This window comes from Colobus angolensis, unplaced genomic scaffold, assembly GCF_000951035.1.
Source record: "Colobus angolensis palliatus isolate OR3802 unplaced genomic scaffold, Cang.pa_1.0 Scaffold75, whole genome shotgun sequence".
In the NCBI taxonomy this organism is placed as follows: domain Eukaryota; kingdom Metazoa; phylum Chordata; class Mammalia; order Primates; family Cercopithecidae; genus Colobus; species Colobus angolensis.
This window is the reverse complement of record NW_012121265.1, coordinates 3,023,180-3,045,571: the sequence shown is the minus strand read 5'-3', so window position 1 is coordinate 3,045,571 and position 22,392 is coordinate 3,023,180. Positions and strand designations below refer to the sequence as shown.

At 39.3% G+C, this 22,392-nt stretch overlaps 1 protein-coding gene across 2 annotated transcripts in view; it reads right to left on the bottom strand.

Annotated features, from left to right (window-relative positions):
* Positions 1-22,392, bottom strand: part of GFRA1 (GDNF family receptor alpha 1) — a 217,623-nt gene that overhangs the window by 63,074 nt on the left and 132,157 nt on the right. The gene's annotated exons all lie outside the window — the stretch shown is intronic.

Genomic DNA, 22,392 nt, shown 5'->3' with positions numbered 1-22,392 from the left:
TCACATAAAAATTGGCAAACCTCTCAATTACCACTTAACTTACCATAGACAACACGCGGGCTCTGTGAGTACTAAGGTTCTAGATTAGAAAAATTCAGCTTGTATTTTGAATAGAATTTCAATGGGCTCCAGGAAACTCACAACCTATGCATTCCAGAGAAGCCAATGCTGTCTACACTGCCTGCCCTGAGCTGTCCACACTGCCTGCCCTCTGCTATCTGCAGCAAAAGCATGGTGGAGGCAGGGCCCATTCGGTGCTGGGCAGGCAGGCCAAGGCCAAGGCCAAGCCCAACAGCGAGGTTAAAGGATGAATGGACAACAGGAATTCAGCCCCGCCCCCATTAGGAGGATGTTTCTGCAGGGAGAGGAAAGTGATGGAAAAACCTTCCAGAAACAATGTATAAGGTGGTCCATGGAATACTGATGATGAGGTATAGCAGTGATTCTCTGGAGCGGGCAGGGAGCTGTTGGACCAGCACTGCGCAGCTGTGGGATGAGATACCCAAGCAAGTTCCTCCTCAGGCCTCAGCCCCTCCATGGATTCTATGACTGCCTTTCATTCTGTTTATGTGCCTCCAGTTGATAGGGGCCAGGAAGGCATTTAGGAAATGACAAAAGGCTAAAAAATTGACAAGAGACAAGGAATAGTTGGGTTAGGTGGGACTGAAAGATAGGGCAGTGTATTTGCTGCCTGTCTAAAGGGCACATGGTATATTATTCAGCCTTAGAAAAAGAAGGAAATCCTGCAATGCGTGACAACATGGATAAACCCTGAGGACATTAAGCTAAGTAAAATAAACCAGTCACAGAAGGACAAATACTGCCTGATTCCACGTATAGGAGGCATCTAAAATAGTCAAACTCATAGAAGCAGAGAGTGGAATGATGGTTGCCAGGGGCTGGAGAAGAAAATGAAAAAAAAAATGGGGAGTTGCTCTTCAAAGGGAATAAAGTTTCAGTCATGCAAGATGAATAAGTTCTAGAGACGTGCTCTACAACACTGTGCCAATTACTATCAATATTGTATTGTACACTTAAAACTCTCTTAAGAGGGTAGATTGCATGCAAAATGTCCTTGCTACAATGTAAAAAACTGTACATAATTAAACGAAGGGCACACAAAGCAAGTCTAACATTTTAGGAAAAGAACAACTCTCCCTGTTCTACTGAAGATGCGTCTTGTTTTCAGAAAACCCATATGTAAATATCTGAAATCATACCATTATACCCTGGCACCATGAGTCATATTTTATTGTGCTCCAGGTTCATGTGTCTTCCTGTGACATCAGAGTCCAAGAAACTTGCTGTAGGGAGATATAGACCAATGGAACAGAACAGAGCCCTCAGAAATAATACCACATATCTACAAACGTCTGTAAATGGGAAAAGGATTCTCTATTTAGTAAATGGTGCTGGGAAAACTGGCTAGCCATATGTGGAAAGCTGAAACTGGATCCCTTCTTTACACCTGACACAAAAATTAATTCAAGATGGATTAAAGACTTAAATGTTAGACCTAAACCATAAAAACCCTAGAAGAAAACCTAGGCAATACCATTCAGGACATAGGCATGGGCAAGGACTTCACGTCTAAAACACCAAAAGCAACGGCAACAAAAGTCAAAATTGACAAATGGGATTTAATTAAACTAAAGAGCTTCTGCACAGCAAAAGAAACTACCATCAGAGTGAACAGGCAACCTACAGAATGGGAGAAAAGTTTTGCAATCTACTTATCTGACAAAGGGCTAATATCCAGAACCTACAAAGAACTCAAACAAATTTACAAGAAAAAACCAAACAACCCCATCAAAAAGTGGGCAAAAGATATGAACAAACAGTTCTCAAAAGAAGACATTTATGCAGACAACAGACACATGAAAAAATGATCATCACTGGCCATCAGAGAAATGCAAATCAAAACCACAATGAGATATCATCTCACACCAGTTAGAATGGCGATCATTAAAAAGTCGGGAAACAAGAGGTGCTGGAGAGGATGTGGAGAAATAGGGACACTTTTACACTGTTGGTGGGACTGTAAACTAGTTCAACCATTGTGGAAGACAATGTGGCGGTTCCTTAAGGATCTAGAACTAGAAATACCATTTGACCCAGCCATCCCATTACTGGGTATATACCCAAAGGATTATAAATCATGCTGCTATAAAGACACATGCACATGTATGTTTGTTGTGGGCACTATTCACAATAGCAAAGACTTGGAACCAACCTGAATGTCCATCAATGATAGACTGGATTAAGAAAATGTGGCACATATATACCATGGAATACTATGCAGCCATAAAAAGGGATGAGTTCATGTCCTTTGTAGGCACATGGATGAAGCTGGAAACCATCATTCTCGGCAAACTATCAGAAGGACAAGAAACCAAACACTGCATGTTCTCACTCATAGGTGGGAATTGAACAATGAGAACACTTGGACACAGGAAGAGAAACATCACACACCGGGGCCTGTCGTGGGGTGGGAGGAGGGGGGAGGGATAGCATTAGGAGATATACCTAATGTAAATGACGAGTTAATGGGTGCAGCACACCAACATGGCACATGTATACATATGTAACAAACCTGCACGTTGTGCACATGTACCCTGGAGCTTGAAGTATAATAAAAAATAACAATAATAATAATAATAATAAAAGAAAAAAGAATTTTGCTGTAGAAGGCAATGAGCAAGACAGGAGCCCTTCTTGGGTGTGGAGTACAGGAAGCTGGCAGCTGCACATCCATCCTGGCTTTAACAAGCACACCTGGTACTGTTTCTCCATCTCGCTCTTTCTATGTCTGCTCCTCTCTGGCTCCTCTATTTCTACACTCAGGCTTCCCAGGACTCAAGAGTGAAATATTCACCATGTGCCCTGACAGGGCCACCAGGGCCTCTGGGCCTTGGAGACACTTCTAGCCTTCTCCTCTTTTGAGACTTCTAATATTTTGCTATTGAGCCCAAGGGCAGTGATTTATATTATTGAAAGTCAACAGTTCTCTAGATTTCTAAATTATGCATTTTTGATGATAATCTAAAACAAATTAAGATGACCATATTCTGGATCAGACTTTTAAGGCTGGGTACTGGTACACAATTTCACTACCTGCACTTACATTTGTATTGATGTTGAATGGCACTTTATAATCTCTAGCTAAAAGGGAAAGAACAGAGGCACAGAGCTAGATGAACACTTACAGGAAGTGGCCAGTGAGATAAGAACAAACAGTTCAAATGGAGAAAAATGCCTGAAGAATGGTGTCAATACGTGGCACCCAGTAATACAGGCCTGCCAAACTCAAAAGGACCCATGGAGAAGCCGAGCACTGCATTCAAACTGTAAGCACCAATTTAGTTTCAGCAAAATAATATTATCTCTTACACTAAATTAATGTTATTAGCCTGCATTTCATTGTTTTCAAAGGTCTGTTCGTATTTATGTGTGTCGTTTTCATAGTTATGTAAAAGCCGAGAATAAGAGCTTACAGTTGTATGTTTATAAATTTCAAATAACATCATAATAAAAATAATGAAAGTCAACATGTAACATCTAGGAAATCAATTTTTCTCTGTAAGGAGTCCACAAACTTATACGCAGGCTTTAAAAAAATTGGCCTAGTGTGCCAGGTGCGGTGGCTCACGCCTGTAATCCCAGCACTTTGGGAGGCCGAGGCAGGTGGATCACGAGGTCAGGAGATGGAGACCATCCTGGCTAACACGGTGAAACCCCGTCTCTACTAAAAATATAAAAACATTAGCTGGGTATGGTGGCCGGTGCCTGTAGTCCCAGCTACTCAGGAGGCTGAGGCCGGAGAATGGCGTGAACCTGGGAGGCAGAGCTTGCAGTAAGCTGAGATTGCATCACTGCACTTCAGCCTGGGCGACAGAGTGAGACTCTGTCTCAAAAAAAAAAAGAAAAAAAAAATTGACCTAGTGTATACCTTTTTTGTTATAATAATACCTTTTTAAAGTTGTTAAAACTACATATGCCATTAAGGTTTTCCTCTTAATGTTATCAAAAAAGCAATTTTTTTTTTTAAAAAGGCTTTGTACAAAGTTGGAACAGGGTGAATAATTTTATGTCTAAACCAATTGCTCAAAGTTTACTTCATGTAGCAGTGGGTGTGACTTAGCCTCACTTTCTACTGATTCTGTTTTCATCTATGTATAACTCTTGCCAGAGCACCATCTCCTTACATTATTTCAGAGCCCATGACAAATTCTAGAATGCACAACCTGGTACATTCAAAGGGGAAAAAAACTATTAATTCATTTCTAGCTCACAGGTGAACATGCGACTTCCTTTTTGTTTCAGATTCTCATTCACACAAAATATTTTTATAACCTTTCCCAACTTGACATTTGAGGTCAGCATTACCCAAATATCAGAACTGAACAAAGACAAAAGAAGAAAATAATAGACTGGCATTGCTTACAAATACAGATGCAACAATATTCCCCAAAATTTAGTAAACTGTATTGAGCAATATGTTAAAAGACTAATGCATCATGACCAACTTGGGTTTATCTCAATAATGCAAGGGTAGTTAAATACTTAAAAATATATGTAATTCACCACACTAACAGAACACAGTAGGAAAACCGTACAATTATTTCAATAGATAAAGAAAAAGCATTCAATAAATTTCAATACTCATCCATAATTTACTGAAAAAAGTTCAGCAAATTAAGAATGGAAAAGAATCTCTTCAATCTGATACAGAGCAGCTATGAAAAACCTATAACTAAAGTCATATTTCATGGTAAAATACTAAGATCAAGAACAAAGGATTCACCTTCTTGCTGCTTATAGTCAATGTTGCTTTGGATGTCCTATACATCCCTAAAGAATCCACAAAACAACTATTAGAAATAATAAATGAATTTAGCAAAGTCACATGATACAAAGTTAATATATAAAAAGTAATTGTACTTTGAAAAAGATATACTATTTTTATTGATACATAGTGTTTGTACATATTTATAAGGCATATGTGATTTTTCATTAATGCATAAAATGTGTAATGATCAAGTCAGAGTATTTAGGATTTTTTTGAGTCTACAAGCTTCATTTTTAAAAATTTTATTTGTAATTAGTAAATAATAATTACATATATTATGAAGTAAAATGTGATGCTTTGATATATGTTTAATGTTATGGAATGACTAAATCAAGCTAATTAACATAGCCATCACTTTCATATGTTAGCTGCAAAAAATTAGAAAATGAGATTTTAAAAAGTAATTTTATTTACAGCAGGATCAATGAATAAAAAATATAAAAAGCACTTAAAATGAATGTAACAAAAGACATACAAGACCTCTACACTGAAAACTAAAAACACTGCTAACAAAAATTGAAGACTTGATAAATGGAAATATATACCATGTTCATGGATCAAAATACTCAATACTGTTATGATTATTAAGGCTCAATGTTATTAAAACTTAATAGCTTATGTAGTTTTAACAACTTTAAAAAGGCAACTAATATTATTATAACAAAGAAGGTATACACTAGGCCAACTTTTTAAGCTTGTAAATAAGCTTATAGATAATTATCTCCAAATTATAATACGTTTTGAAATTGTCAAACAGATTCTAAAGCTTATATGGAAATGAAAAGGACTCAGAATAACTAAAGTGATTGGAACAAGGAAAACAAAGTTGAAGGATTCACACTAACCCTTCTCAAGTTTTACTATAAAGCTTAAGTTATCAAGACAGTGTGGTACGGTATAGGCATAGACAAATTGAACAATGGAAAAGAAGATAGAACTCATAAATATCCCACACACCTACAGTCATTTGATTTTTTTGAAAGCAACACTGAAGAAATCCAATGGGGGAAGAAAGTCTTTTCAACATATGGCACTAGAATAATTGGATAATAATTTTTAAAAAAGAAAAACCCAAATACAAACAAACAAAAAACCTCAATCCCTACTTCACACCATACACAAAAATTAATGTAATATGGATCACAGACTTAAACATAAAAGCTAAAATCATAACGCTTTTAGAAGAAACATAAGATAATCCTGGAGATAGACAAACATTTCTGAGACAGGACCACAGAAAGCAATAACCATAAAAGATAAAACATTGGTAAGGTAGAGTTCCTCAAAATTAAACACTTCTGATCACAAAGGACACTGCTAAGACAATGAATAGACAAACCACAGACTGGGAGAAAATATTCACAAAACATACATCTGACAAAGGACTGGTATCTAAAATATATTAAAAGTACCCAAACCTCAATATAAGAAAACAACCCAATTAAAAATGGGCCAAATCTTTGAACAGACACTTCACAGAATAAGATAAATTAATGGCCAAGTAGCATCTGAAATGTGTTCAGCATCATTAGTCATCAGAGAAATGCAAAATAAAACCACAATGAGATACACTCTACACTCACCACAATGGTTAAAATTTGACATCAAATGGTATTTAAAAAATGTGATGTCTCTAGAATCCTCACACATTGTTGGTGGGAATGGAAAATGGTTCAACCACTTTAGAAAAACGCTGGGTAGCTTCTTAGGAAGCTAAACAGACAATTACCCTATGACCCAGAAATTCTACTTTTAGGTTTTCATCCAAGAGAACTGTGAACGTATGTCCACAAAAGACTTGGACAAGAATATTATACCAGCATATTGATAATAATAAAAACTGGAGACAGCCCATGTATCCATTAATAGGAAAATGGCTTAACCAACGGGTCTATCCACAGTTATCCACCTGGACTACTACTCGGAAATAAGACGAGATGAACTATTGATACACAAAATAGTGTGGATGAATCTCAAAAACACTCTGTTGAGTGAAAAAAAATAAGAGACTACACACAGAAGTACACACAGTATGATTATATATGTAGTTCTAGAATAGGCAAAACTAATTTATGATTTTTTAAAAAATTAAAAGACTGGCTACTTCCAGGGAATGGGGGTGAGGATTGGCTAGGAAGGAATAAGAGGTAACTTTCTGAGGGGGTGATGGTAATATTCTCTACCTTGAGAACGGCTTGTGTTGCACAGTTTGGGCCAAAACTCAGAGAATAGTATGCTTAAGGTTTGTGCCTATGTAAACATTATCTCAAAAAGGGGGTGGGGGGGAAAGCCAGGAATAGTGGCTCATGCTTGGAATCCCAGCACTTTGGGAGGCTGAGGTGGGAGGATTGCTTGAGACCAGAAGATCGAGACCAGCTTGAGCAATATAAGGAGGCACTGTCTCTACAAAAAAATTTAAAAATCACCCAGGCATGGTGGCATGTGCCTGTAGTCCTAGATACTCAGGAGGCTGAGGTGGGAGGATTACTTGAGCCCAGAAGGTCAACGCTGCAGTGAGCCATGATCCACACCACTGCACTCCAACCTGGGTGACAAGAGCGAGACTGTGTCTCAAAAAACAACCACCACCAACAAAAGAACAAACCATGAAAAGAAGTAGCCTAAACAAATATTGAACACTGGTTAGTGATATGTGTGCTGAAGCATTTAGAGGCAGTATATTGATAAATGAATTTTAAAAATTTAGAAGATGGACATATGGGCGCTCATACAGCAACCACATTTAGATGTGAATATGGAATACAGGTGCTGGGTATATGCATTAACCATATTTTTTTCCACTTTTCTGTATGTTCGAAAATGTTCATAATAAAATATTGGAAAAAATAAATTCATGCCTACCTTATTATTACTCTTTTCAAAAAGTTTCACATGGGCAATTGCGCAGGGCACATGGGAAATCACTCTTGGCCCCTCCCCTCCTTTCGCCTACTAACTTAGTCCCTCACAAATCCACCTCCAGCTCTCTCCGGGGCCCTGATGCTACGTATCCTACTGCAATGAAGTTCAAAATAAACACTGCTGAAATCACAGGATACATAAATTAGGGTCGAGTTTTCACCTGGTAAGAAGATTGATCCTCTATATCTATTAAATGGATCCCCCAGTGCACGAAAATACTACCTCAATAACTTGAGGGCACCGGGAGGAGAGGGGAGAATGATTCGATTTACACCCTTGGAGTCAAAGCCAGCCTTCCATCAGCTCGCACACCGCACGGAGGATCAGGAGCCCGCCTGCGTTTTACGGTCTGGGCACAAGCGCCTTCTTGCCTGCGTGGGAAGGCTTCTGAACAGCTTTACCATAATTCTAACTGCCATCCTCTCCACAGCTCATTTTAGAGCTCAGCATTAAAATGTTGCTTTCCCCCCTCCCCTCCCCCTCTAATCTCTTCCTCCATCTGCTGTTATTCATTCTTTAACTTGGTAGAACGTCTGGGATGCTGTCTGAATGGGAAGTATTCTCAGAATGAACGCTGTTTACTAGAAATCCTTTTTTCTTGGGGGAGTGCATATGCGAGTGGGTTGTGCTCAGCTAATGTGCTCCTCTCCAGCCTTGGCTCTGTATTACGGAGAATGCCATTTAACCAGATTTTCATTTCGAATTCCATACAGCCATGTTGTTACTTTGCCGGTTACGTATTGCTTTCTTTACCATCATTCTAAGCCTTTCTGGCTGTGATCACATCTGGTGGTGACTTGTTTCTTGTGTTCTTGGCCACAAGAGGTATAACATCCATGGCAACTTGAGGGCGAGATCCCAAAACCTGCGATGAAAAGGGTCAGGTGCTGCTGAAGGAGGCATGGATTAGGAGTGAGGGGCATCTGGGTTTTAAATGTGGTCCAATCATCTGAGCGTCTTTGTACCGTCAGCTTTCCCCCCGTGGACGTCAGTTTCCCTATTTGTGGGATGATATATCTAAGGTCCCTTCAAGCCTTAAGGCTCTTTGATTTAATGGTTCTAATATAATTTGCCTTTTCCACATATAACATCAGATATTTAGAAAAAAATGTGGTGATGAGGGACAGAATGTAAAACCCCAGCCAGAGGCTCTATGCACTTGAAGGGACTGGCCTCTCAGCAGTCTACTACTCCAAAGGAGTACATGGACCAGTGATTTCAGCCCTGACTTGCAGGCAGAGCAAATGTAAAAGGTCCTTCCAACACCGTGAGATGTGGAAGTGTCAGGGATGAATTATATAATGGGAGAAGCTTTCACATTCTAAACTTCTCTGGAGCAAGCAACTGCCTTTATCCCAAATACAATCCTCACACTGTCCCAAGTAAGAGGCTATCACTGTGGCCAGCAGCCCTGATTATTTACACTTAGAAAATGCCACCTTTATTGGCAAACACCAGGGCCAACTAACCAGTTGAAACGATTCAGAATGAAACACAGATGCAAGCAACTAGAAATCCATTTCTATAGATTATGAGGTGGAATAAAACAGTAAATATAGTAAAATCTGCATGGCCTGCATGAGATATGATTTATGAAGCAAAAATTCACAAGACAGTAAAAGAATGTTTGTTTGCAAATGCTTGCCGATTTCTGGTATCTTTCTGCCTTTCTTTTTAAGGCTGCAGAATTGAATTCACAACTTGTTTCCTCTTTTTCTTTCTGACTTGATTAATTACTATGTTAATATAACTACTGTTCTTCTTCTAATAGGCTCCCTCTAATGTGTTGTCCCAGAAAATTAAAAAATGGGTAAAAGATGCCAAATCTTCACAGGTGGAGGCAAACTTTTCTGGAAGCTCACAATGACAGTCTGGGCTTCTGATATCCACACGGATCCTACGGCAAATTTGATCATACAGGTTGTGACCCTTGTAAATGATCCTTCAAGAGCTTGGTATTTTCCAGCTAGGGTGCTAAAAATTACATTTAAAAAGCACATGTTGGCTGTTTGGAACCTATTTTGTCATTCATACACTGTTTCAGGCATACTGTATTACATGATGATGAAATTCCTCCTAGTTCTGTTTTTTCATACCTTACACAACTATATTAAGCTGCAAGCCATAACCCAAGTTTTCTCTGGGGCTCACGGTGACTGAATTATTTTCAATACCTGTAAGTTTGGAAATAATTATTTGGTCTGGTGAAGACAGTTCCCCATGTTAACCACAAGTCACAGGCTAGCCTTATCCATTAGAGCTTCCATTTCCTTAATGCACATTCTGTCACCAGCCTGCACCCTCTGCTGTGCAAACCTTAAAAAATTGGATGTCTCCTGTAAGTGGTGTGCAAGTCACATGCTTGCTGCTGCACAATGATTAATAGTGCTGTCCCAGAAAATGGGATCATTACATTTTTAATTAACCTTTCCAACCTCCTCCACCTTTTCTTTTTGTTATACATTGGATCTCTGAAGTTTTCTACTTGTTTATGTTCAACTAGGTTTGAAACAAAGACATGAAAAATGGTTGCAGGTGACACAGGAGTCGATGCTTCAGGTGAGATGCCTGGTAGGGTGCAGTGCCTCATTGTACATCAGATGGAGGGACAGGCGCTTGGAACTTGGTGGCTGGGTTCCCACCTAATTTTTGTTTTGGCAGCTTAGCGTTATTTAATGGCCTTGGCTACCAGGAAACTGGCTTTTTAAAATCTCTTTCAACCTAATTATAATTACGGTGTATAAATCATACAATGATCAATTATAAAAATCTCGGGTTCATAAATATTTAACTTAGCATTTAAATCCACACTGCAGGAGTGCATGAAATTTCTGAGCCCGTCTCTTCACAAACAACTGCTTTATTACAGTTCCATTGCCAATTACTGAAAACTGAACCAAGTTTGTCTTGCCGCACACTCAGGCACATATTTGAGCATAATGCCTTTCTGTGTATTAAGATGGCACAATTTAGTTATTTCTAAAATATGCCATGTCTCCTATTAAAAAGATATTTTGCAAAGACTTCTATGGCCATCTTTTAATTCCTCAAGTGTGGAGAGGCACAATTATAATATTAGACATAAAAACACTCATTAAAATAGATTTTATCTAATGTAAGATTGATTCTGAGATAATTGAGGTCAGATTTGTTTGGAAAATGTATTGTGACATGTGCAAATGGTGATGCAAAGAGGAAATGATATTCTAGGAGGACTCAAGCACAACAGCTAAATATTTTTCAGCAAAATCATAAAACCATAATTGGATTTCAATTTAGTAATAGCCAGTCTAAGACAGGCCATTTTTAATAATCTAATTATGTGTTCAGGGCCTACCCAGAACTCTACAATGGCTACAGAACTATTAATTGTACTCAATCCTGTTGCATCTTCAACCATGAAATTTGCTATTACATGTAGGACTGGCTCTCAGTTATGGATACTTTTTTTTTTTTCCCCGATCTCAGATCATCTTTATAACATCTCAAAATGCCTATTTGTTTAATTTTCTAAAAGTGAAATTTTTTAATGACTTTCTCTGGACCAGAAAAAAATAGCTCAGATTTGTGGTCCTTCTACAGACAAAATTCACAATGAGATCTACAAACATTTCCCCTGTTTTTATGAAGGCTCAGAGATCAGCCCTTGCTTTTGTCTGATTTTCATTAATTAAAGGTATTTAATTGCTAACATCTCATTAGCAGCAAAATTAATGAGCACTTCAACTACAGGAAAAGATCTGCATGATAATATAAACCTAATTCATTTTATGGGGTACAAACTGTAGCTCCACTAATATTTAGCCTGTGCAAGCGCCGCTGATACTTAGCTATTTCAACAGTAAAAGGCTAAACATGTCTTTAAAACCAACGCTGCTTCTCCCCAGAGAAAACAACAAATGTGAGCCAGCTGAGTAACAAAGAATCCAACCTCCCCCTTCCCCCTCCCTTCCCACCAATGTATTGCAATGGAGAAGACTAATTGGAAGAGAAATATGGAGTGATTTGCTTTTAACAATTTTCTAAGTTGCTACTAAACAAAAAGGTATCCTTAAAATAATGTGTATGCACTTATAAACTAGCATACCCAGCTTTCAGAGTATCTCTGTGTGTGCCATGCTGAGTAGCTAGACAACACTTGTCCCAAAGAGGCTGCCAGTGCTTGGGACATTTCACGGAACTCTTTCCTGGAAGCCTGAGGCATGTTCTTTGGAATCCCTGAACAACATCGAGTCCCCTGTATGGAGGATGGACTTTAAAAGCCAAATGTCATTTAGCACTAAGTGTGATGAATAAAGGAGGCCATGATGTTGGACAATGCACAGGAGTAGAAAACAAGGAATGAATATATGTAAGGATTTTTTCCTATGGGTGACTGAGATGTCAGCTCTGAAAATAATCACTGGCTTTCCCAAAAAGCCGTTGTGCCAAAGATGGTCCAGGAATAAGTGCTTCGCTTCTCAAGGTGACTACTTTGAAGGACAATATTCATTTGAATGTATGTGTTCTTAGTAGGCTCATTATCCATAGTCACATTGTACATTTGCTCTGTTCCTCCAAACAGCTAGAGCAAAAAGATGCCACCAGAAGGCAGGCTACAGGTCTGAATGTCACTTCTACTACACAGTCTACAAACATTGTTCTGGCCTCAGTATGCATAGAGAGAAGGAAAAGCATGCATTCTAAAGCCAAAGAATCAGCTGAAACAATGAAAAATGAAGAGGCTGAAGATCCTATTAAGTAGCCTAGATGATGCTGAGATAATAATGAATCATTGATGATGTCGGCAGTTGTCAGGGCCCTCACGGTGTGGATTTCAGCAAAGATAAGCTAAATATCAGGTCTTTATTTTTAGTTAAAGAGCATAAAATTCAATGCCTTTCCTCCCACGAGCCTATTTACATACCTGCTGTGCTACCTATTTGCCTTCACCTGCTTCCCAATTAATACCCCATTAAGCCACTCCACCTGCGGTGGCTTCTAACTTCACCACAGCCCTGCAACCATCACTCATCTGCTACAGCTCAATTGTTTCTTCCAGAAAGATAAACAAAAGCTGCATGAATAATAATTGCAGTCCTTCACATTTACAGGGTTTTTAAAAGACAGTAGCCAAAAGCTTGGCCAGTTTGTGAGGAGAGAGCCAGGAGCTGGGCAGAAAGTCTAGAGTAAATGGAGATGCACTCAAGAGGACCAAGGGAGCAGAAAGGTCCATCTTAATAGATATGTCAATTCTGGGCTGTGTGTGTGTGTGTGTGCGTGTGTGTGTGTGTGTGTGCGCGCGCATATATGTGTTTATTATTGAGACGGAGTCTCACTCTGTCGCCCAGGCTAGAGTGCAATGGCGCGATCTAGGCTCACTGCAACCTCCGCTTCCTGGGTTCAGGCAATTCTCCTGCCTCAGCCTCCCCCGTAGCTGGGATTACAAGTGCCCAACACCACACCCGGCTAATTTTTTATATTTTTAGTAGAGATGGGGTTTCTTCATGTTGGTCAGGCTGGTCTCAATCTCTTGACCTCGTGATCTGCCCGCCTTAGCCTCCCAAAGTGCTGAGATTACAGGTGTGAGTCACCGTGCCCGGCCTGTATATATATTTTTAATGGTGTTTTGCTTCATTCATGAAGGTGCTTCCTGTCCCTTTGGGTTGATAAAACTTTGTTTGGTTAAGCGCTTTTTCATCACCTATTAGTACATTATTTCTCATTCATATAAACAGGTTTTAAGTGTTCCAAAATTTGGTTCCTTCAGTGGCCAAGCCTGGCCACCATCTGAAAATGTGTATTTTTACACAACTCCTAGGCACTTCCGATGATCAGACTTGGAATTCGCTTTCTGTAGGAGAAAACTTTCTTTTTATAGCCACCTGCACTCTTACTTATTTTGCTACTAAATCCTGGCTTTCTATTTGGCTTTCAGGAATGTGGTCCTTAAGAGCTACCTGCTAGTGGACAGTATATTCTGTCCTCATTCCATGAAGATCTTGTTGATGGGAAGGTTTTCTTTGCCCATATTTCATGTGTGACTTCATAATTAAGGCTAGACTAGATTTACCAGGGGGTTCTAGAACATATATTTCCAGGTAGATTAAAACAAAGCAAGATGGTAGGACCCCCTCCTCCCCCAACACACACACACACCTCCACAACTGCCCCACCAACCCCCATGGCCTCTCATGCGCTTGAGATGAAGGAAGAACAGTAGAACTGGTGGCCCAGCTGCATGCCTCAGTGAGCCTTCATGTTTTACTTTAATGGAGTGTTGGCGAGTCTTCCTGTTCATTTTGTTTCAAGCTTTAAATTGGTTCCAAATGCATTCACACACTTACTGTTTGAGCCCTGGTATAACTCTTGTTAGATCCCCATTGGAAGGATGACACCAGTTAGCTGAAGAATGAAGTTTAAGCCCTGGAATTTTTACATTAAAATTCCTTAGTCAGGACCTCCATTGTGTCTCTGCAGCTTAATCTGCCACTCTGTCTCCCACAGGAATTGCAGAGTAAATTCAGCAATATTCTTGTGGTGTTGGGCACCAAGCCACCTTCTCCACAGGAGGTGCTCTCCCACCTGGCTCCTGCCTATCGAATGTGGCTGAGAGTTTGCTGAGGCAGGTAGAAGCAGGTGAGCAATCCAGCACTCTCAGGTTGCTTCTATAGGTTGGTGCAAAAGTACTTGTGGTTTTTGCCATTACTTTTGCACCAACCTAATAGAACATGGCATTCCTGAGCTTTTCACACAAGTGTGTTGGTTTTGGGGTTGTTGTGTCACTGATTACATGAGCACCACATCAGTTAAGATCCCAGGGCTAAATAAGAACAAGCTCAGCATTCAGAACTGACATTTCCACCTAGCGATTTGCTCAGTAAGAAAGTAGGTACACAGTTTAGGTAAAATGCATGTGTTCTACCAAGGACTCCTTCAGGCTTCAAAGTGTGCCTTTTCTAACAGAGATTTGGACTTGCACACTAGCTAGTTTTTGTGAGAAATGCTTGCTTGAATGGTTCCATTTAAGCATGGGTGAGGCTGAAGCCAAATGTGAGTGTTGGGGTCAAGATGATTCCCTCTACTTTATGCCTGGAGAGATCAGAATTACATTCAGCACAAGTGCCTGGGCTCAGTCCAGCTGCTAATGCTTCCAGCAGCACCCCAGGACATGCCAAAGGGAAAGGGTCGCCCTTTGGCTAGGGCATTCAGGGATGAGAGGAATGAGGACTACTGGCCTCAGAATGGTCAGCCATGCTGCCCTTCAGTGGGGAAGGGATAGAGGGCTGAGAGCAGCAGTGGATTCAACAGTGGATTCCTGCTCCATCGGGGGACAGCCAGGGTCTCTGTACTTGCACTGGATGGATGAGGCTCTGGATTACAGGAGGTCCTGTTTTAAGACACAGGAAGACTCACACAAAGCCAAATTTCCATCATTTAGCATTCTTACCACGATATTGCCAACACAGGTACGAATTAGCCTTTTACCCTTTGGCCTTCAAAAAATGAATGATAAATGACTCCTGAGAATTTCTCCTGGTGTGTCTAGAACTGCCTCCAGTGCCAGGAAAGATTGGGCAATCTTATTCCTATGGCATTAGCTAATGAACTGACCCAAGAGAACTGAGAGAGTCCTAAGGTAGGAAATATGGTAGATTACAATTCTTAAGGTAGGAGTGTGAAGGTTGGAAGTGGGGACTGGCTTGACTCAGGAAGGAAACCGGCATTTCCAAGGACTATAGTGAGCCTCCCAGGAAGTTCTTGAATAAAAACAAAATGGAAGTCCAGTGGCCTTTTGGTGGAGGGCAAGGCTTTCTCAAAGTTTCTGTTTGATCTATTATGTGAAACAGATGATCTCCAATGGCAGATTTACGAGCTGTTAGTTTTAACCGAAAGGAAATCCATCCCTTAGAATCTTCTGCAAGCCCTTCAAGTACTGCACGTGAGAAGTTCTATTGGATAGTATAAGTGGGACCACATTTAGTAATGTTTGGGGATTGAAGCAGTAGTGGTTGAAGTGTATGCAGTTCAAAGATTTGGCTTAGAAATACATTTGTAAAAAAAAATTGACAATTAAATGTGGCATTAGGAAAGACAGGTGAAATAGCATAATTTCACAGAAAGCCAAAGTTCTGGAAATCTAACATATTCTCTGAAATTGGTAATTCATTTCTGGTATGGAGTCTGCATGGTAGAAAGAAAAAAAAAAAAAGCAAATGTCTAAATCTATTTCTTGACACCAGCAAGTGGTCCTCTTTGTGTGCTAAAGACTTCTTTAAACTGTCAATAACTCAGGAGTGCTTCCGCATTTGAGAGAGAATAGAAAGGAAATTATAAATGTGATTACAAGCCCTACATGGTCTTCTAAGGAAAGGAATCACAATCACCTGCTGAATCTGAACACTGCAGAGGGGGAAAAGGTATCTACAGGAGATTAGTGTGTCAGTAAATACATAAAGTACAGAAGTCCCACATATTTGGCATTTGAAGAACAAAGCTATCCATCAATGTCCTGGCACAGATCGATCAAGCAGAATGCTACTGCTGAAAACCTAACAGTATGATGGTAATAATGTAGCCATAAAACCTCTAGTCTATAATTGACTGCTTCCACTTGAAGCTAACATGTCTAAAACAGTGACTAATGTTCACGTAAAGATTTCACTTGCGTTGAATGACAATCAGTTACACCTCACACGATTCAGTAAATGGCTTGCGCTGGATATAATGGCCCAGTGACAGACACCAAGGTGGAGAGGGAGAGTATATCCCAAAACGAACAATGCAGGTATGTGATGTTGAAATGTGGGTCTTGGGTATGTTTCTTCTTGGCCACCTCCTTTAGATGTGATGAGGCTGCCACTTTCTGACAAAGTAACCCAATTAGAAATGTAAGCAGCTGCGGAGTCCAGTACCATTATAGCAAGCTCCTCAGGGCATCCAGGTCTTAGATGCGAGCTTTGTTTAGTGAGCCTAGTACTATAAATCACATTCCTGTACCTTGAGAGTATATGCTCTGTCTCCTGGCAATGAGTAACTAGAGGCAGAGAAACCAAGGGGGTTGGGGGAGAGAAGAACAGCATTCACAGATTTTGGACCTCTGTCCTCTTCTTCTTCTTTTTTTTTTTTTTTTTGAGGCAGAGTCTCGCTCTGTCACCCAGGCTGCAGTGCAGTGGTGCAATCTCGGCTCACTGCAACATCCGCCTTCCGGGTTCAAGCGATTCTCCTGACTCAGCCTACTGAGTAGCTGGGATTACAGGCACCCGCCACCATGCCTGGCTAGTTTTTGTATTTTTAGTAGAGACGGGGTTTTGCCAAGTTGTCCAGGCTGGTTTCAAACTCCTGACCTCAGGTGATCCACCCGTCTCAGCCTCCCAAAGTGCTGGGATTACAGGCATGAGCCACTACGCCCTACCTCTTCTGTTTCTTTTCTTTTTTAAGCTCTAAGAACATCTGTGAATGCTGGGTGCCAGGCTGGTAAATAAGTTGGTTAGGCAGATCCTCTTAGACAAGAGATGTCTAGCTGGGCTGTTAGCAATGAGAATTGAAGTTTGAAAGGAAAGCTTATTGCTGTTGCTAGATGACCAAACAAAAGATTACTTACCTCTCGGCACAAATTCAGAGCCTTCCATTAGTATGAATGGTTGCTGAATGGACGTGGACCAAGCAGCGCAGGATTATTCATTGCGGGCATTTGCCACAACTACATTGATCAGCAATGCCCCGCCATGCAGCAGGAAGGAAAAATGGCTGTGTTTGTTACACCCATCTCGGTATTTTGGTGTGTTGTGTTTTAATCTCAAAGGAGGTTTTGTATGCACTCTTTGAAAGCCACTTCCACTCTGGTCATGTTTAATTTCAAAATATGAGAATTCCCGTTTCCCCTTCAACAAATAGGAGAAAAGCCCTATGCATCTTTGAGTTCACAGCCCTGAGTTAAAGCCCTTTTATAAGTTGGATTCAAGTAAAATAAAGTCATCTGTGGATTTCATTTTCACAAAATCCCCAAGACCTTTCTGTGCTCCAAAATGTTATTTGCAAATTTCAGCGTTTCAGTTAGCCAGTAACTGTTTATTACCAAAAGTAGAAATGTGTCCCCACACTGTAAGGTTCATTGTAACTAAAAATTTTAATTAACATGTCTGGTAGCTTCTAATGGACTTTGCGTGTACGTCAGATTGCTTTGTGGCCTTTGATATATACTTACAGGTAATTGGGTAGTCTAACTGATGTATTTTTAAAGAGCAAACTATTGATTAATAATGTTTCAGTATTAATATAACCACTTTGTGTGGATCAAGAAACATCAACAGTAGAAAACCCATATTTATCTACAAATTAACAACTCTATATAGATCTGTTACTTTAAGCTAAATGGGGTGCATCCACTCATTACATTCCAACAGGGACTAGACTCCTCGTAATAAAGATTAAAGCTGAAATTGGCCTTATTTTTCCACTGCATGAAATGAATGCTATTCACCACTTCATGCCCTATTGGAGCTGAAGAATAGTTGCAGTAAAGCACAGGTCCACTTCCTGCTCTGACAGGCTGGTATTTTTAATGCTTTACTTGATGAAAACACTCCATATTTTGGGAGCTTTAATTGCTGCCAGTGCTGAACAGAATGAAATAAAAAATGATTGTGCCATACAGGATGGAGATGGGGACGATCCCAGCTTTGTCCCTACTTAAAACCAGTTGTGCGGTTCATATACTCCAAGTGTATGTTCATTCAAATTGAATTACTACAAAGAGGGAAAGCTGGAGTATTTCAGAGACTTGTGACGAAGCAGTTCCTGAGGCTGGGTTTTAGGATACTGGGCAGAGCACTTCTCAGACAAACTGGAACTGTCAGCTCAATTTTTTTTTAATTAAAAAAAAAAAAAAGTACCTAGAAGGCTTGAAGACTCTACTACAGTGGGTGGTTTAAATGAAATTCCTTAGTTGTCTTTAGTATAGGATGGCGGATACCCTAACCTCCAGGCAGTCTGTGTAAACAACTGTCTGAGTGCCCAAGACAAGCTACAAACAGCAGCAATGGCAGTTGCCCAAGCCAGATTTCTGAAAGGGTCACTTTGCTCTGCGCCGATGACAAAATATCCATACGTTGCAACTGCTACCTGAATGTTATTTAGATTTATGGAGAGAGAAAAAGATACCAGCCGGCAGGGTTCCTTGTCCTAGTTTAATTCTCATTCATTCTCTCTCATTCTCTCATTCTCTCTCTCTCTCTCTCCCCGCCATGCAATGAACATGGCAAATTTAACTCGAACTCTCTAACAAGCTGGAAGAGCCACAGATGGGAAATTAACATACAGAGAACTAAGAAATTTGCAGGAGGTCACATGATGAAGTTATCAGCGACCTTAGAAGGGGGCTGTGATATAAAGCTCAAGTATCCTGGTCCTAGGCCAATGTCCTCTCCACTCTAATGTGTTATAACCCGCAAGTGTTGACAGCTTTGCTAAAAGAGGTGTGCTGGCCTAAATGTTCTTTGTCACTGCTCGGTTTGGTAGAACATCTGAATAGAGGCTCTGAATGACATCCCATTAAACTAGTGATGCTTAAATTTTTTTGAGCATAAGAGTCCCCTGGGGAGCTTGCATCTGACTCCCATATAGACTGATTTAGTGAGCTGGTCTGAGGTTACACCTTGAAATCTGCATTTTAACATACTTTGCATGTGAATCTGCTAGACCATGTTTTAAGAAATACTGTACTGCTAAAAGAAAATGACTTCCTAGAAAGCTAAGTTCATTAATGAGATAGATATATTTTCTGTATATAAAAGCACATGATTAGCCAATAATAATCTAAGTTATAAGAAGTATGTTTCAATAATTCTATCACATTAACTCATTCATTCATTCACAGTGTTTACTAACATGCCAGGCCATATAAATTTTGACCCTAGTATTCCAAACTACACATTCAAATTCACTTCAAGCTAGTGAATATTAACTGAACAAATGATATGGTATAAATGCTGTGCTAGTTACCTATGAGGAATACAAGATAATGTCAGCTAAGCAAAACATAGCCCTTTCTTGTTTAAAACTAAAGAAGCAAATATACCCAAGGAATGATATAGATATCAGAATATAATATTCATAATCTATATGTATGAATTGACAAATACTATCAGCTGGCAAGAACGAACTACTTAAAAACAGCCCTGTGACAACTGAGTATTCCCTTGAAAAAAGATAAAATTAGATTTCTAAGGTATCCATGCACGAAAATAAATTCTAAATAAATTAATTAAAATGTGAAAAACAAAATGTTAAAACTTTTAGAAGAAAACATAGATTACGATTTTGAGATAGTAAAGCAGTTTTTAAACAAGACATATACCTCCACACCATAAAGAAAAGACTGATAAATTAACCACATTAAGGTTAAAATCTTGGCCAGGGTGGTGGCTTCCACTTGTAATCCCAGCACTTTGGGAGGCTGAGGAGGGAGGACCACCTGAGATCAGGAGTTCGAAACCAGCCTGGTCCACATGGCAAAACCCCAGCTCTACTAAAAATACAAAAATTAGCCCAGCATGGTGGCACACACATGTAATCCCAGCTACTTGGGAGGCTGAGACAAGAGAATCTCTTGAACCTGGGAGGTGGAGGTTGTAGTGAGTTGAGATTGCGCCAGTGCGCTCCAGCCTGGGCAACAGAGCAAGACTCTGTCTAAACAAAAAAAGATTAAAAACTTACAACCACAACAAAAAAATTCTAAAGGCAAAGTAAACAGATAAGCCACAGACTAGGAAAAGATAGATGGACTCACAAAATGACAAAATAATGATTTCCAGAATCACATAGAACTCCTATGAATCAATATGAAGGAGAGAAATATGAGGAGATAATCAATAAAAAAGACTGTCAGGCATAAAAATATGTTGCACCAAGAGAAAATTCTGAGGACAGGAAAGAATAGAATTTCAATTTCAAAGAACAAAGGGAACTTCATTATTAAGGAAAAGCTTAGTAGTGTATTGTTTAAATGGATGCTAGTGAGAGTCGAATCGTTACACTATTTTCACTGGTTGCATTGAGAAGGGTGATCTTTAGTTTTATCTTTAAATATCTGTATTACAATATCATGCAAATTACATCCTTTCCAACTACATAAACTTATGTTAACATATTTTATATGTTAATGTAAAAATGTATGAGGAGGCAGCTTTCCAAAATTCTCTTAGAGAATACCTGAGCAAAAGAATTTAAAGACAATAGCTATAGAGAACTTCTCACACATATTAGTATGTACAAGATTGTTATTGTACATTATTTACTTCCAATTAGTCACTATTATAACCCAAATGCCCACTGATGGAAAACAGGACAAGTAAATTATGGTATATTCACACAATGAAATACTACAAATGGCAATGAAAATGAATGAACAAGAGCTATAGCATATCAAGATGGATAAACCTCAATGTTTGGAAAGGAGGCAAGTTGTAGAAGTATTTGTACTGAATGGTAACATTTATTTAAAGAATAAAAACCTAGAAACAAAGCATACACACACACACACACATACACCATTCACATTTGTGTGTAAATAATATTTACTTATACATATTTATATATTTATTCACATATTTATATATTTATACACATATGTGAGAATACATGATAATTTTATCTATTTCATACATATGAATGTATTAAAACATGCAAGAGAATGATGAACACCAGCAAATCAGAAGGAAAACAGAATTCACTATCTGAGTAGATCCCAGGTTTTATGAGGATAGAAGCATTTACAATGTAGGAGACTCTCTTTAAGAAAAAGAATAGAGACATTTAAACAGAAAAAAATATGATGTGTTTATAATTGTATATGCTACATCATCAAGTACATTCCTGATAGGAGAACCATATTAGTTTGAGTAATTGTCAATGAGATTAGAATCATTTGCTTATAATTTGACATATTTAATGATTTAATTTATCTTCCGTAGACAAGCTAATGGCTCTTCACATTTCAAACTCTGCTTCTCAAGCATCAAGTGCTGGCACCACAGGACACATTCACATCCCTGTATGACCTCTAATCCTGTTCCTCCATGTCATGTTGCTGGTGAGTCAGAACCATAGACAGTGGGGGTATTCCTGGAAGTCATCCACCACTCCACAGGGACATCTAGCAATAACTTAACAATACATGGAATCGCCACACTATCTTCCACAATGGTTGAACTAGTTTACAGTCCCACCAACAGTGTAAAAGTGTTCCTATTTCTCCACATCCTCTCCAGCACCTGTTGTTTCCTGACTTTTTAATGATCGCCATTCTAACTGGTGTGAGATGGTATCTCATTGTGGTTTTGATTTGCATTTCTCTGATGGCCAGTGATGAGGAGCATTTTTTCATGTGTCTGTTGGCTGCATAAATGTCTTCTTTTGAGAAGTGTCTGTTCATATTCTTCACCCACTTTTTGATGGGTTATTTGATTTTTTTCTTGTAAATTTGAGTTCTTTATAGATTCTAGATATTAGCCCTTTGTCAGATGGGTAGATTGCAAAAATTTTCTCCCATTCTACAGGTTGCCTGTTCACTCTGATGGTAGTTTCTTTTGCTGTGCAGAAGCTCTTTAGTTTAATTAGATCCCATTTGTCAATTTTGACTT